The 14676-nt window shown below is 44.1% G+C and overlaps 1 long non-coding RNA gene across 3 annotated transcripts in view; it reads left to right on the forward strand.

Moving 5' to 3' along the window:
• The first annotated feature begins 64 nt into the window (after positions 1-64).
• The window catches only part of LOC111176705 (uncharacterized), a 39095-nt gene continuing 24483 nt past the window's right edge, over positions 65-14676 (forward strand). For 2 of the 3 annotated variants that reach the window (XR_016394246.1, XR_016394245.1), the window contains exon 1: positions 65-790. This is a non-coding gene — a long non-coding RNA (uncharacterized LOC111176705). The remainder of the gene's footprint in view (positions 791-14676) is intronic. The other variant, XR_016394247.1, reaches the window with a different exon arrangement.

The raw sequence follows: 14676 nt of genomic DNA on the forward strand, positions 1-14676 counted from the left end.
GTCGCCGGGCCGCCCCGCCCCCACGCGGCGGAGAAGCAGGGTTGTGGGCGGGGCTAATGTGGGGGCGGGGTTGTGGGTAGGCTGTGGGCGGGGATAAGACGGACCGGGGGGTGGTGGGAGTGCGGGACAAGGGTGGGGCGGGGTTGGGGCGAGGACGCTGGCTGGAGGCTGGGGGAAGATGTGGGCGTGCAGAGGGAAGGGCGAGAAGGAGCTGGGGGGAAGACCCCACCCCGGACTTGCTGGGGGGCGGGGGCGGGGGCGGGGGCGGGGCTGGCGGTAAGACTCGGGCGGCTAGCTGTTGCGGGCCTCAGCCGGGAGCTGGGGAAACCGCCGGCCTAACCTCTGAGAGTTGAGGAACTGTCAGGGCGGGACTGCTGGCCCGGCCCGGTTTGCCTGACTTCAGAGGAAATGGAGCCTGGCTTCGTTTCTCCAGAAACCTCGAAAGAGGCCAGAGCACCTGGCAGGAAGTCCCTTTTTCTCCCCCGAGGGAGAGTCTGGACCTTCTGCAGCCGGGTCCGCCCCCCCGACCCCGCCAGGCTGGGCCAGATTTGATGTTCCCCCTAAAGTCTGGCTTTTCATCCCGCCGTCCATCACCCCGCCGGGGCCTCCCCTCGGTGAACTTCCCAGTCCCTTGCCCTCGCGCCTCTCCGCTCATTGCTGGCCCTCCTGACCTGGTCCCCACATGCTGTCGGCGACGAGATCTGTGGAGATCCGCCTGCTGCCGAAGTGCTCTGCCGTCGGATGTGGTCAATACACGTAAAGCTCTGCGCGGCCGATGTCGGATGTCTAGGTGAGGAAATAAGACCAGGGTGCACAGGGGCTTCCCTGGCGGTCCAGGGGTTAGGACTCTGCGCTTCCAGTGCAGGGGGTGCGGGTTCCATCCCTGGTCGGGGAACTAAGATCCCACGTGGCGCGGCCAAAAAACAAAAAACAAAAATACAAGGGTGCATAAAATCTTGAGGGCATTGTGTGAAATGCTCAGAGGTCGAGAGCAGAGCCTGGGTGGTTGAGCACAGGTCCTGGCCGAGCTTTGAGAGATGGTTACACCCTCCCTTGGCAGGACCCAGGAATGGAAGCTAGAGTCTGTCTCAGACCCCAGAAAGTTTACTCCGGTGAGGCTGTTGGCCCTTACATTGCGAATCCCAAGGCCCTTCCTTGGACCCGCTCTAGCACTGCCGAGGGCTGGGGCTTGAGAGCTTGGGCCCGGCACCCGGCAGCCGGTTCCAGCCCTGGGTACCTGGGCAAGCTACCTGGCCCCCACCTCACCCGGGACGACAGTACCGCTGCCCGCCGGGGCACCGTGGAGAAACTGTGCGCTAGGATCTATCTGGTCCTCTCACTACACCGGGACAATCCCCAGGACACGAGTAGCCCCTGCATCACCTTTCCCAAAATGGATGTGTTGGGTCTAGAATCACACCAGGAGCCGCGGATGGTCTGAAAGAGGCTTTGCACACGCTCTGACACCCTCCACCAGGAGAGGGAAACACGACGCCCCCCTCCTGGTGCCCTCCCACTCTCTGGGGGAAGCCTCGGGCGGGATGTGCGCCTAAATCCATCTTCGGGCAGAGAAACGTGTTGCCAAAGGTGCCCTGTGTGCCAGTGTTCCTGGCCTCCACCGGGAGGACTCTGCACACACCATGCGAGCAACATCCGTTCCCTTTTTTCCTCCGCTGACCTGCAGGCGTTGCCCACGGGCCTGACGGCATAGGAAGCAGGCAGGTGGCTGTGTCTTTCCAAACAAGAGTCTCCTACCTCCGTAGCCTCCTGTGAGTACACAAACACTTAGGAAAGCTTTGAAATTAAAGTTCTTTACCTTGGGCCAAATCAACTTCTTAGTCAAGGCGAAAGACAAATGGCAAAACGGGGGAAAATATTGCCAGTTCACATCAGAGACAAATCTCTTTAGTACATAAAGAACTCTCACAATTTGATAAGAAAAAGACCAAAATAGAAAACTGGGCAAAAGCTACTAAAATATGATTCACTGAAAAGGAAATATAAATGGTTTGTAAGCATACAAAAAATTACTCATCTCATTCATGATGAGATACTAAATATAAAACTACACCAAAATACCACTTTTTACCTCTCAGACTGAAAAAAAATTGGATACCATGCTATGATAACAAGGCTATGTGGAAATAGGCACCCTCATACCTTACTTGTGGAAGGTTAAATTGGTCCAACTCTTAAGAGGGCGATATAGCAGTATCTATCAAGGTGAAAGTGCATAATTCAACTTTTATGGTTCTTACTGTATTTTATTAATCTGCCTCTTTTCTGTTGTTCTTACATTTAGTGGCTTCAACTGCAATTTCTTGAGATGAAGAATTCTTCTTAATTTGTGTATGTGTTTTGGTTGCTGTGGGTTTTGTGGTGATAGAGAATCAGGGGACTTCTGCATAATTGATCCTACTTCCGGTGGAGTAAAACCAGAAAATCCTTAAACATCCTTTGCATGACAGTGAAATTTAATGCTAAATGTTACCAATTCTTGCTAGAAAAAATGAAAAGAAATAGGAAGTTTTGGCAGTTCAGCTTTATTTATAGTTGCTTGGATCAGAACAATATACATGCAGTGGGTTAAGTTGTGTGGTAAACTAATTTTTTTATAGATGGAGAAATGGATTTAAAAAGAAAATAACTTAATTCTTGATTTTTCTATTTATAAATGGGAATTTCCGAGGAGGGGCTATAAACTAGAATTTTGGGGGGAATTTGATTCATACTTTCAGTCTGATAAGTTTTCAGTCTCACGGATATTAGGAGATATGGTCGTTTTATTCAGCATCTTGGCTGGATGAGAGGAATGTGGAAGGAACAGAGAAAACAAGCAGGTATAGAGGGAGGTTTGTTCCCATCTGATTGGGAATACATAATTTCATTCACCCTTGAAAATGATAGAAGCTGAAAGAAGTTATGAAGATATCAGATGGGAGTTACTCCGAGGCTCAGGAAACATGGGCTGGGAGGATAGATCTCAGGTACTATCAGAAAGGACCTGACCTGCTCACCTGTGACTCGGGCAGAATCATTCTAGAAGCATTTAGCCCTCATGTTCTGTGTCCTGGTTTTGAATCTCTGACATATCCTGGCCCCAGATGTTTAACACAAGTACTCCATTCAATTGTCTCCCAAAAGATGCATACGTAGGCAATGTACTAACTTTGAAAAATAAAATAAAATAAGGGCAGAGATGATGAAGTAAATTAAACCATGGTATCAATACTATTGAATTAAGTTCTGGGTAATCTGTGTTCTACTGTTTAATCCATTTTTAAAGTTAAAAAGAATCCTATATACAACATTTGTTTTGTGATTTAAATTTAGGGATGAATTAAAACTAAGGTGACTATGGAGGCAAGAAAGTAGCTAATCATTGCTGTAGGCTTACAGTTTGAGAAACTTCTGTGGAATGCTAGAATACTTTTTTTTAAATTTAATTCCTTATAAATCACATATTATGCAAGACAATTAAAAATAAAGTCAGAGGGGGACTTCCCTGGCGGTCCAGTGGTTAAAACCCTGTCTTCTGTTGTGTCTAATATACTGAATTCATAATTTTATTTAATGTACTTTTTAGCTCTAGGGCTTCCATTTGATTTATTTTTCCAGATTTCAATACTCAAGTAAAATTCTCCATCTTTTCCTCTATTTTCTTGAACATGTTAACCATAGTAATTTTAAAGTCAGGTAACTTCAGTTCTGGATTAACTGTGGATCTGTTTCTATTGTCTGTTCTCTCTGGTTTTTCATATATCCAGTAATTTTTTATTAGATGCCAAATTTTTTTTTTATAAATTTATTTTATTTATTTTTGACTGTGTTGGGTCTTCGTTCCTGTGTGTGGGCTTTCTCTAGTTGCAGCGAGCGGGGGCTACTCTTCGTTGCGGTGCACGGGCTTCTCATTGCGGTGGCTTCTCTTGTTGCAGAGCATGGGCTCTAGGCACGCGGGCTTCCGTGGCTGTGGCATGCGGGCTCAGTAGCTGTGGCTTGCGGGCTCTACAGCGTAGGCTCAGTAGCTGTGGCGCATGGGTTTAGTTGCTCCGCGGCATGTGGGATCTTCCTGGACCAGGGCTCAAACCCGTGTCCCCTGCATTGGCAGGCAGATTCTTAACCACTGCGCCACCAGGGAAGTCCCTAGATGTCAAATTTTGCTTGTAAAAAGTTGTAGAGGCTTCAAATGTTATTATCCTCCAGGGAGGGTTTACCCCTTCCTCCACGAGACCAATGAGAAGAGTAGCCAATCTTGTACTGAGTCACAGCTGCATTGAGATCCTGGTAGGGCTCAGTCTACCTCTGTGTCTCCAACTTCCACCTGGGAGCCTGGAGTTTGCTCTGCAGCGACCCACCCCATCAGCACCCCAGCAGGTCTAAAATGCAAATCTTCACCTTGCAAGTCTATCAAAAGCTTCCTCTGCTTTTCAGAGGCTTTCCACTTAAATTTCAGTTTCTTGAAATACAGAGTTGCCCAGAATCTGGCACATGTCCTTGGAATTCCCCGCTCGGTCTCTGCCAAAAGCTCTGCTGTTTGCCTGTCCCCAGCAGTGGCCCTCTGCGGATTCAAAGTCTGGATCCTCAGCCTCATGCCTGTGTCCAGAATTGGCAGATGCCCTCAGGGTAAATAAAAGTGGCTGCACACATTTGCTCACCCTCTGGGGTTCTCTGCTCCCTGGAGTCTTTTTGGTGTTTTTTTTTTTTATTTATTTTATTTATTTATTTTTGGCTGCGTTGGGTCTTCGTTGCTGCACGCGGGCTTTCTCTAGTTGTGGCGAGCGGGGGCTACTCTTTGTTGAGGTGCGCAGGCTTCTCATTGCGGTGGCTTCTCTTGTTGAGGAGCATGGGCTCTAGGTGCGCGGGCTTCAGTAGTTGTGGCACGCATGTTCAGTAGTTGTGGCTCGTGGGCTCTAGAGCGCAGGCTCAGTAGCTATGGCGCATGGGCTTTGTTGCTCCGCGGCATGTGAGATCTTCCCAGAGCAGGGGTCGAACCCGTGTCACCTGCATTGGCAGGCAGATTCTTAACCACTGCGCCACCAGGGAAGCCCCTGCTTTCTGGAGTCTTAACTCCTCCAGTTCTTGTCTCTTCAGCAGCTCTTCACTGCCTTCAAAGAGATGGATTCTGACGTTTCTTTCTGGCTTTTCTAGTTGTTAGTGGGAACGTTGGTCTGCTGCAAGCTGCTTTATAACCCCTGAGAGTGGACATTCAATTTATTGATGGACCACTATGTAAATTAAAAAGTAAAAGTGATGGGACTTCCCTGGTGCGTTTAGCAGAAACCAACAATTATTACTTAAGAAAATAGGGGTTTATTTTTCTCCCTTCAAAGGAGTCCAGAGGTCTGTAGTCCAGAGCTGATACCATCACTGAAGGTTATTTTAATCTTCCTTCTGGAGAAAAACATTTGTACTTTGATGGAAAAGTACCCATTATCTGTTAACACACCCTTCCACCTGATCAGACCCAGGAAGCTATTTCACAACTCTAACTAACTGTAGGTAACTAATAGCAATGCAGAATTCCTGTCTGTAACTAAGCAGATTCTGCCCTTTCAGGTAAAGGTTCAAGTGTCTTCCCTCCTACCCTGTGGAAAGCCAGTTTTACCTCCATTTTCCATTCATTTCAACATTCCTTTACTCCATATGAATTTGTGCTTCTTGGCACCTTATAACATCTGCCTAGTTCCCTCATAAGTTCAATAAAATGTTTAACATACGTTCTTTTTTTTTTTTTTTTTTTTTGCGTTACACGGGCCTCTCACCGCTGTGGCCTCTCATCGCTGTGGCCTCTCCCGTTGCGGAGCACAGGCTCCGGACGCGCAGGCTCAGCGGCCATGGCTCACGGGCCCAGCCGCTCCGCGGCACGCGGGATCCCCCCGGACCGGGGCACGAACCCGCGTCCCCCGCATCGGCAGGCGGACCCCCAACAACTGCGCCACCAGGGAAGCCCCATATGTTCATTTTTATATCTGAATGTGAGGCATGATTTTACTTTTTTTCTGAAACTTACCTTTTTAACACTTTTTAATGCCATCAACAAAGGGATGTCAGCTGTACCTCCAGGCATTGTGTTTGCGGTCCAGATGAGAATAAGGGGGAAGGGCTAAGAATGAAAAGTATGTCAACTAACTCTGTCCATTTTTATCTGGAAAACCGTAACTTGTCCAGAAGCCCCACCCCCTAAACTTCCTCTCACTTCTGACTTACTAGGAAAAAAATGTCACCTCGTCACTACTAGTTGCAAGGCATGACGGGAAATTACTGCTCACCCCCCCACCACCACCAAAAAAAAAAAAAAAACAACACCTGGTAATCGATTAGCAAGGAAGAAGGAGAGAATGGACATTGAGTAGACAGCCAGCAGCATCTGGGTCAACAAAAACTCATTTAGGCAAAGCTTAAGGTTGATGACATCCATCTCTTGATGTTTCCCACTTTCCCTTTCTTCCCTATCTGCCTCCTCACCCCCACCCATGCCCATTTATCTCACAAGCACTAATTACCAAGCTGTTCCAGCCTATTAAGGGATTCATCCCAATGTATCAGACACTTAGTGTGTTACCTCAAAGGGGGGATGAAATAGCAGCCAGTAATGGAATTACTGTAAAGAGCGTGTCAGTAATGGAATTGCTGTAATCAGGGGTGGTCTTGTGAGGCAGCCTTTGCTGGGAGCGTCTTCCCCATGCTCCCTACAACACTGGCCAATGCCTGTGTTACCTGCACAGGAGGCCTAGCCTAAGGCAACCAATCCCAATATCCGGAAGATCCTAGGAATACTATTTAACAATTTTTTTCTTGTTTTTTCATTTCAAAAAATTTTAAATAAAAAATTAATTTTAAATAATAAAGTGAGAGAGGAAAAAATACAGATCCTTCAATGTTTCATTATCTAAAATATAACCATTATTAACATTTCAATGTAAAATTTCCAATGTTTTCTTTCTAATAAGAGCTTTACTTAGATATAATCATCAATCCACATGCAAAATTTTTCATCCTTCTAAAAATTAATATATCTTAAGAGTTTTTATTATTATTTCATAGCTTCATCAATTAATTTCAGCAGCTACCTAACATCTCACCAAGTGGACATGCCAATCCATTGTTTCCTGTTGATTTATGTGTGTTTTAGCTAGATGCAGACTTGCCTGCTGGAACAGAGACTCAAAATAACAAAGGGAGGAATTCCCTGGCGGTCCAGTGGTTAGGACGCAGTGCTTTCACTGCCGGGGCCCAGCTTCGATCCCTGGTCAGAGAACTAAGATCCTGCAAGCCATGTGGCGTGGCCAACAAACAAAGGGAAATTTGAATTTACAGCTTTCTTATCCAAACAGACCAGCTCTAGTATGGTGGCTCCACAGTGCAGACAAAGAGGCTTTTTCCATCTCATTGCTCTGCCATCCCCAGGGTGCTGCCCACATCAGCACAGCCCCAGGTGGCTCACGACTACATCCACCTTCTAGGCAGAGAGTAGGGGAGCCTCAGTCAGAAGCCACATCCTCACTTTTGCTTGTATCTCCATTGGCCAGCACTTAGTCACATGGTCACCTGGGTGCAAGGGAGGCTGGGAAATGTAGTCATAAATTTTGACAGCCATGTGCTGACCTAGGTCAGGAATTCCATCATAATTACAGAGCAAGGGAACTGGATATTGATTGCAGACAACTAGTTGCGAGGTTGTTTCTAATGATTCACTATTTACAATGGTGAAGGTCATCTCTGATGTAAAGCTTTTTCTATACTTAGGGTTTTTGTTGTGGTTGTTGGTTGCTCTGTTTTGTTTTGTTTTGTTTGGTGACATTCCCAGAAGTAGAATGAGTAGATAAAATGGTACAGATCTTAGACTCTCCATACTTACTGATACATTCTCTTTACTCCCTCACCAGAATTGGATACTATAATTTTTTGTTGAATAAATTTGACATATAACATTGTGTACAGGATGTTACATTGACATTTATATATTGTAATATGATTGCCATTGTCACAATATTCGTCACATTACATAATTATCGTACAATACTCTTGTCTGTATTCACTATACTGTACGTTAGATCCCTGTGACTTATTTACCACTCGTTGAAAGTTTATAGGACACTATAATATTTTTTTAATCTGCCTTTTTCAAGGGAAAAAGAAGGAGCAGGGAGAGGAGGAGAGCTGAAGAGGAGGAAGGAGATATTTTGGGGCTCTTGTGATGTTAGTATGTGTTTCATACTAGCAGGGCCAACACCTTCTGGTGTTTGCTTACTGGCTATATTTTCTTTTTTCTTTTTTTTTTCTCGGGGCTCTCACTGTCGTGGCCTCTCCCGTTGCAGAGCACAGGCTCCGGACGCGCAGGCCCAGCGGCCATGGCTCACGGGCCCAACCGCTCCGCGGCATGTGGGATCTTCCCGGACCGGGGCACAAACCCGTGTCCCCTGCATTGGCAGGCGGACTCTCAACCACTGCGCCACCAGGGAAGCCCTATATTTTCTTTCTTATGAAACCATTTGCTAGTGTCTGAATTAGACCCTGTGAGGTCAAGGATCAGACTCACTCAGGAACCTCAAATAACGGAGGATTTACTGTAATGGTTCACATGGGAGTGTAGGAAGAGCCGAAGCTTCAGCCTCGTGGGGCCTCGTGGTAACACAGCTGGACTCCGTGGAAACTAGATTATAATTCTTGACTAGAAGGATCTGGGGCAGCCCCAAGATTTACAGGATTGATTGATTTACTGCCTTCTTAGCAACAGGAGTTTGTTTACCTGTTCAGGTGTGTCTCTGCTTCTTCTGGTTGTGCCATCCACCGGCTTCCTCACCCTTGCTGGGAAGCCCCCCTCCCACCTGCTGCATTAGCAGGTGCAAGTCTGGTATGATCAGCACTGTTACTGGGGAGACCCAAAGCACAAGGCAGGCTCAGCCCAGTGTCTCTGGGTTTATTAAAACACATCCAGAAAGGTATCTTTAAGTTTTGTTATATCACAAGTCACACTATAGAGACTGTTCAGATTATTTATAATTGTACCATTGCCTGGTTCAAAAGCTAAGTGAAAAAGAAAAGGGAACAAGAACTTACTTGGACTTATTCTACCAAACTTTGCAGTGTCCCTCGAGCTGCAGACCAGGGAAGGTAGGTACACCCCACCACTTTCTTTTAGCCAAAATAATTTTGAAGTAATGTTAACCAATTCATAAATGTTAGCCATATTTAATAAAACTTCCTCTATACCTTCTACTCTGTAAATAATTAATAATAATAATAATAGAATGATAGTTAACGTTTATTTAGTACTCCCTATGCACCAGGAGCTATTCTAAACACATTGCATGTGTTAATCATTTAATCCTTGCAAGAGCTCGATGAGATAAGCACCATTATTACCTCCGTTTTCCAGATGAGGAAGTGAGGCACAGAGATCTTAAGTAACTTGGCCAAGATCGCCCAGCTACTAAGAGGCAGAGAAGGATTTGAATCCAGTAGTCTGGCTCCAGAGCCCGTGTTCTTCACCACGCATGCTTACTCATTGTTTTTACTGCTTCCTTGTTCCTCTGTTTGTTTTTACTGTTTGCTGAACACATGTGGTTGAATTTATACAAGTTAATTTCTTATGCATGTGACTCTAATAAGGAAAAACTGGAACTAAACTAAATGTCCATCAATACACAACGTTAGATGAATGATAGTATGTCCTTATTATAAACACGATGCAGCCACTAAGAAGAATGAGGTAGATCTATATGCATGTAGAACATGGGAAGGTGTAAAACTTAAGAAGCAAGTTACAGAACAATGTGTCTAGCATAGTCCCATTAAAAACCCGGTGTATGTGTGTATGTGCATTTACAGATGCATGTATATTTACCTCTAAGAACATTGAAAACAGCTTGGAAAGATCTCACTAAGAGGGATTGAGAAGGGAGCGAATAGGGCCTTTCACTTTTACTCTTTATACCTCAGAACTGTTTTAATTTTGACAACAAGCACGTATTACTTCTTTGAGGGAAGAGAGACTTGATCTTAAATTTCTCTTTCTCCCATCAGTGCCTAGCACAGCAGATGCCTAGTAAATATATACTAATTTATAATAATTCCCTAGGAACACTTATTAGAAGTTTCTGTTCTCTGATTACTCCATAAATTTCAAGATGAATCTATTCTGGACACATTACACGAGCACAGACATACACATTGTCTTTGCTAGGAACCATACATGCCCTTCCCATAATATGAAGAGTGTCAGACCGGAAGGGACCGCCTCTCCTGGAGCGGGTCTGACCAAGAGGGACACCCCCTTAGCCCAAAGAGGCTGCAGTGTGGGAGGTGAGCCAGGCAGGAGAGGAAACCAGACTGGAGAGGCTGCTGGAAGAAGGCAGGTCCCGGGATGCTCAGAGCACAGAGCACAGGGACTTTTGTACTAGGGAAGGTCCTGCAGGGCCCTGCTTGGCTTCAGTCACCCCTTTTCTTTGATACTGATTCCTCAGTCCTGAAAGAGAAGAAGGGTGGGACAACAAAGGGAATAAAGTTTCGGATAGAGATTAGTCATAAACTTAGTAAGGGAACTCGGTTTTAGGGGGACTCAGTTTCAACAAGGGGATTAGCCTGTGGCAGGAGGAAGCCCCCCAAGTAAGACAGTGCGGTTAGAGGAGAGAGAGAACAAAGGAAACATGATGTCACACAAGGTTGGTGGGTGGGATGAGCCAGCCTCGTGGGGCCCAGCATGACTGCCCCTTGGGAGCAAGAATCCACTGAAATGGTGAGAACCAGTGTGCATGGTAGGACTGCAGAAGAACGGCCCAAACCAAGACATAGCTAGAGATTGGACCTTCCAGGGGTTGTAAGGGATGGGCTGCAGGAAGTGGGCAGGACAGAGGGGTCAAGGTCACTCCCACGTTTCTGGCTGGGTGGACAGCAGTACCAGTCACTGAATGGGAATGGGAGGCCCTGGAAGAGAACTGGCCTGTTTCATTTCTGTTTTTTGTTTTTAGGAGGGAGAGGTTTGGAAGGACTCAAAAGTTCAGTTTTGGAGATATTAAATTTAAGTTTGGAAACGTCTTTGAGATGGGCAAGAGGGATGTCTGGGAAGAATATGACTAAAAGAGGAGAGATCTTGGCTAGAGATATAACTATGAGACATCTGTGCTCACACACAGAAATCGAAGGCATAAGCGTGGATGCATAAGAAAGCACAAGGCTCAGAGCACAGAGATGAAACGTGGTGCAGGGGACTTGTCAGCGGCTCAGAGCTCTGACAACGATGGGTCCACCTTCTGCAGAAATAATGAGAATGAGTTTTGAGAAACTGCTCCAGCAAATGTGCCAGCCTGAGTGGTCACCAAGAAGAAAACTCTAGTGAGTGCGGAGCAGGAACTAATTTATGCAGTGAGGATGTGTAGAAGAAGCACAGGTGTCAAAACAGAAATGAGATTCGGGCAAAAGCTAGATACCTGCACAGACATCCCCAGGAACCAACAGGCAGAAGGTGCTTTGGTGGCCGCTGAGCTAAACCTTACCCAGAAAAGTGGGTCTGAGTATTTTGTCAGCTTTTTTCTTTGCACACCGTGAAATTACTGAGTGCAGCACGCACTGGCTGCATGGTGGGAAGTATCAATATCTCCTCCTCACTTCGGAGGAGTGCCACAGGCTGACAGCGTAAGTGCCCAGGGGAGATGATGGTGGCACCACAGGAGCACGCAGAACCAAGGAAGGACGCAAGAACTGATTGTGTCATCAGCGGACAGACCATTAAAAAGAATTGCTAATGATGGATCGTGGCATGATTTCTTTTTCTTTTTTTCAAATTAATTTTTATTGGAGTATAGTTGCTTTACAATGTTATGTTAGTTTCTTGCTGATCACTGCATGATTTCTGGCTTATAACTCGAGTCCAAGAACTTTTGTGGCATTGCTGTAAAAATACCCTTCCTTTCTCTTGTACTTATCTATGTGGAGGTTTCTCAGCACCAGCACCTATAACAATAAAAAAAAGGAACTGATCTGATGTTAATGTATCTTATTCCAGTAGAGAGAGAAATAAACTGATTGGGAGAGAAAAACAACCTCATTCACCTCATTAAGAGATGCATTTCCAATAAAAATTTACTTTTTTATGTTTAACAATTATTTACCAAAATTAGCAACCCATATATATTGCTTTAATCAAATACATGTTACTAATAATGGCAATGATAACCCTAACCAGAAGAAACTTTTCAGTACTTAAAGACTTGTGATCATACGATATAAACTTTCCTTAAATTTTAATTTATATTTATGTTGCTGAGAAACCTGATAGGAATAATTCATAAAAGACTTCCAAACATAGCATGTATTATACTAGGATAAAGTTAGATGTGGGAAGTGGTTGGAAAGACAAGTTTAGGAAGAAAAAGGAACAGTTAAAGAAGAACTTATATATTTTTATTTTATTTATTTATTTACTTTTCTTTTTCTAAATCCCAAGCTCCTAATTTATCCCTCACCCTTTTCCCCTCTGATAACCGTAAGTTTGTTGTCTATGTCTATGAGTCTGTTTCTTCTGTTTTGTAAATAAGTTCATTTGTATCATTTTTTTACATTCCACATTTAAGTGATATCATGTGAGATTTGTCTTTCTCTGACTTACTTCACTTAGTATGATAATGTATAGATCCATCCATGTTGCTGCAACAGCATCATTTAATTCTTTTTAATGGCTGAGTAATATTCCATTGTGTATATATACCACATCTTCTTTATCCATTCATCTGTTGGTGGACATTTAGTTTGCTTCCATGTCTTGGCTATTGTAAATAGTCCTACTATGAACATTGGGGTGCATGTATCTTTTCGAATTAGAGTTTTCATCTTTTCTAGATATTTGCCCAGGAGTGGGATTGCTGGATTATATGGTAAGCCTATTTTTAGTTTTTTAAGGAACCCCTATAATGTTCCCCACAGTGGCTGCACCAATTTACATTCTCACCAACAGTGTAGGAAGGTTCCCTTTTCTCCACACCCTCTCCAGCGTTTATTATTTGTAGACTTTTTGGTGATGGTCATTCTGACTGGTGTGAGGTGATACTTCATTGTAGTTTTGATTTGCATTTCTCTAATAATTAGCAATGTTGAGCATATTTTCATGTGCCTGTTGGCCATCTGGAGGTCTCCTTTAGAGAAAAGTCTATTTAGGTCTTATGTCCATTGGGTAGTTTGCATTTCTTGATGTTGAGCTGTATGAGCTTTTTGTATATTTTGAAAATTAAGCCCTTGTCTGCCGCATCATTTGTAAGTATTTTCTCCCATTCCGTTGGTTGTCTTTTTGTTTTGTTTATGGTTTCCTTTGCTGTGCAAAAGCTTGTAAGTTTGATGAGGTCCCATTTACTTATTTTTGCTTTTATTTCTTTTGTCCTGGGAAACTGATGATTTATGTCAGAGAATGTTTTGTCTATGCTCTCTTCTGTGAGTTTTATGGTGTCATGTCTTTTATTTAAGTCTTTAAGCTATTTTGGTTTTATTTTTGAGCGTGGTGTGAGGGAGTGTTCTAACTTCATTGATTTACATGCAGCTGTCCAGCTTTCCCGCTGCCACTTACTGAAGACACTGTCTTTTCTCCATTGTATATTCTTGCCTCCTTTGTCAAAGATGAATTGACCAAAGATGTGTGTTTATGTATTTTTAAGTGGTGGGTATCAAATTGCTATGGTATTTAGATATCACTGCATGTATAGCCAAGAGTCACATAAGTTTTATTTTAAAATATGTTAATAGCTGCACTAAATTTGGAGTTGCATCCTTTTAAGCTTGTGATGGAAAATTTTAGGTGGAAGATTGAAAATTGTGAGGGGTAACTTTGAAGACAGCACCTTGCCACATTTTGGAATCATCCCGAGTTTAGGGCTCTCTCTGTGGCGAGATTCAGAACTTGAGTCTGTCATCAAGCAAGAACTAAAAGTGCCATGTTCTGAAAGCCACACCCTCCCTGGTGTATTTTCTGGGATCATTTCTATAAATCATGAGCCAAGTAGGATTCAGTCCACCTGTTCGTACTGGACCATCACATCTTATCTCCACCTTGGTTCCCCTCCCCTCAAAAGCAGGAAAAGATTTCACTCCTCTACCCAAGCTCGGAATCAATCAGGAGGGCAAAAAAGCAAGACAGAATAGTACCCTACACACCTCACCAAGCGGGTTGCTTGATGATCTTCCATTAATTTGCCACAGGTTTATTGAGTACCTACTATGTGCAGGCGTGATACTCAGTAATCTACTGTTAGGTTGCCGTCCACTAGTAGAATCTGCCCTCTATTTCTCTTTTTAAAAGCTTAAAGAAGCACTTAAATAAAAGAGGGACCCAGCAATAACTAACAACCATAGGTTTTCACCATAAAAAGAAAACAATTAAGATGATCCACGAACATTTAAAAAGATGTTCAACCCCTCTAGTAATTAAACACAAATTGACCACAATAAGAAATCACTTGCCTGCTATTAGACTGACATAGGTTGATAATATCCAAGGTTGACAAGGGTGAGGGGACTGGGAAATACACTTCTACATGATTTGTTGGTGAAGACATAAATTGGTACAAAAATTTGAGTGATAATGAAGAATATTAAGCTTTTTTAAAGTTCATACCTTTTGATTTGTTGATTTCCCATTTGAGACGACCGGCATGACCCTGGCCCAGCCTGCTGCTGGGATTGTCAGGACCT

The sequence above is a fragment of the Delphinapterus leucas genome, chromosome 9, assembly GCF_059928025.1.
Source record: "Delphinapterus leucas isolate spDelLeu-1000000601 "Yukka" chromosome 9, BTC_Dleu_Yukka2, whole genome shotgun sequence".
Classification (NCBI taxonomy): domain Eukaryota; kingdom Metazoa; phylum Chordata; class Mammalia; order Artiodactyla; family Monodontidae; genus Delphinapterus; species Delphinapterus leucas.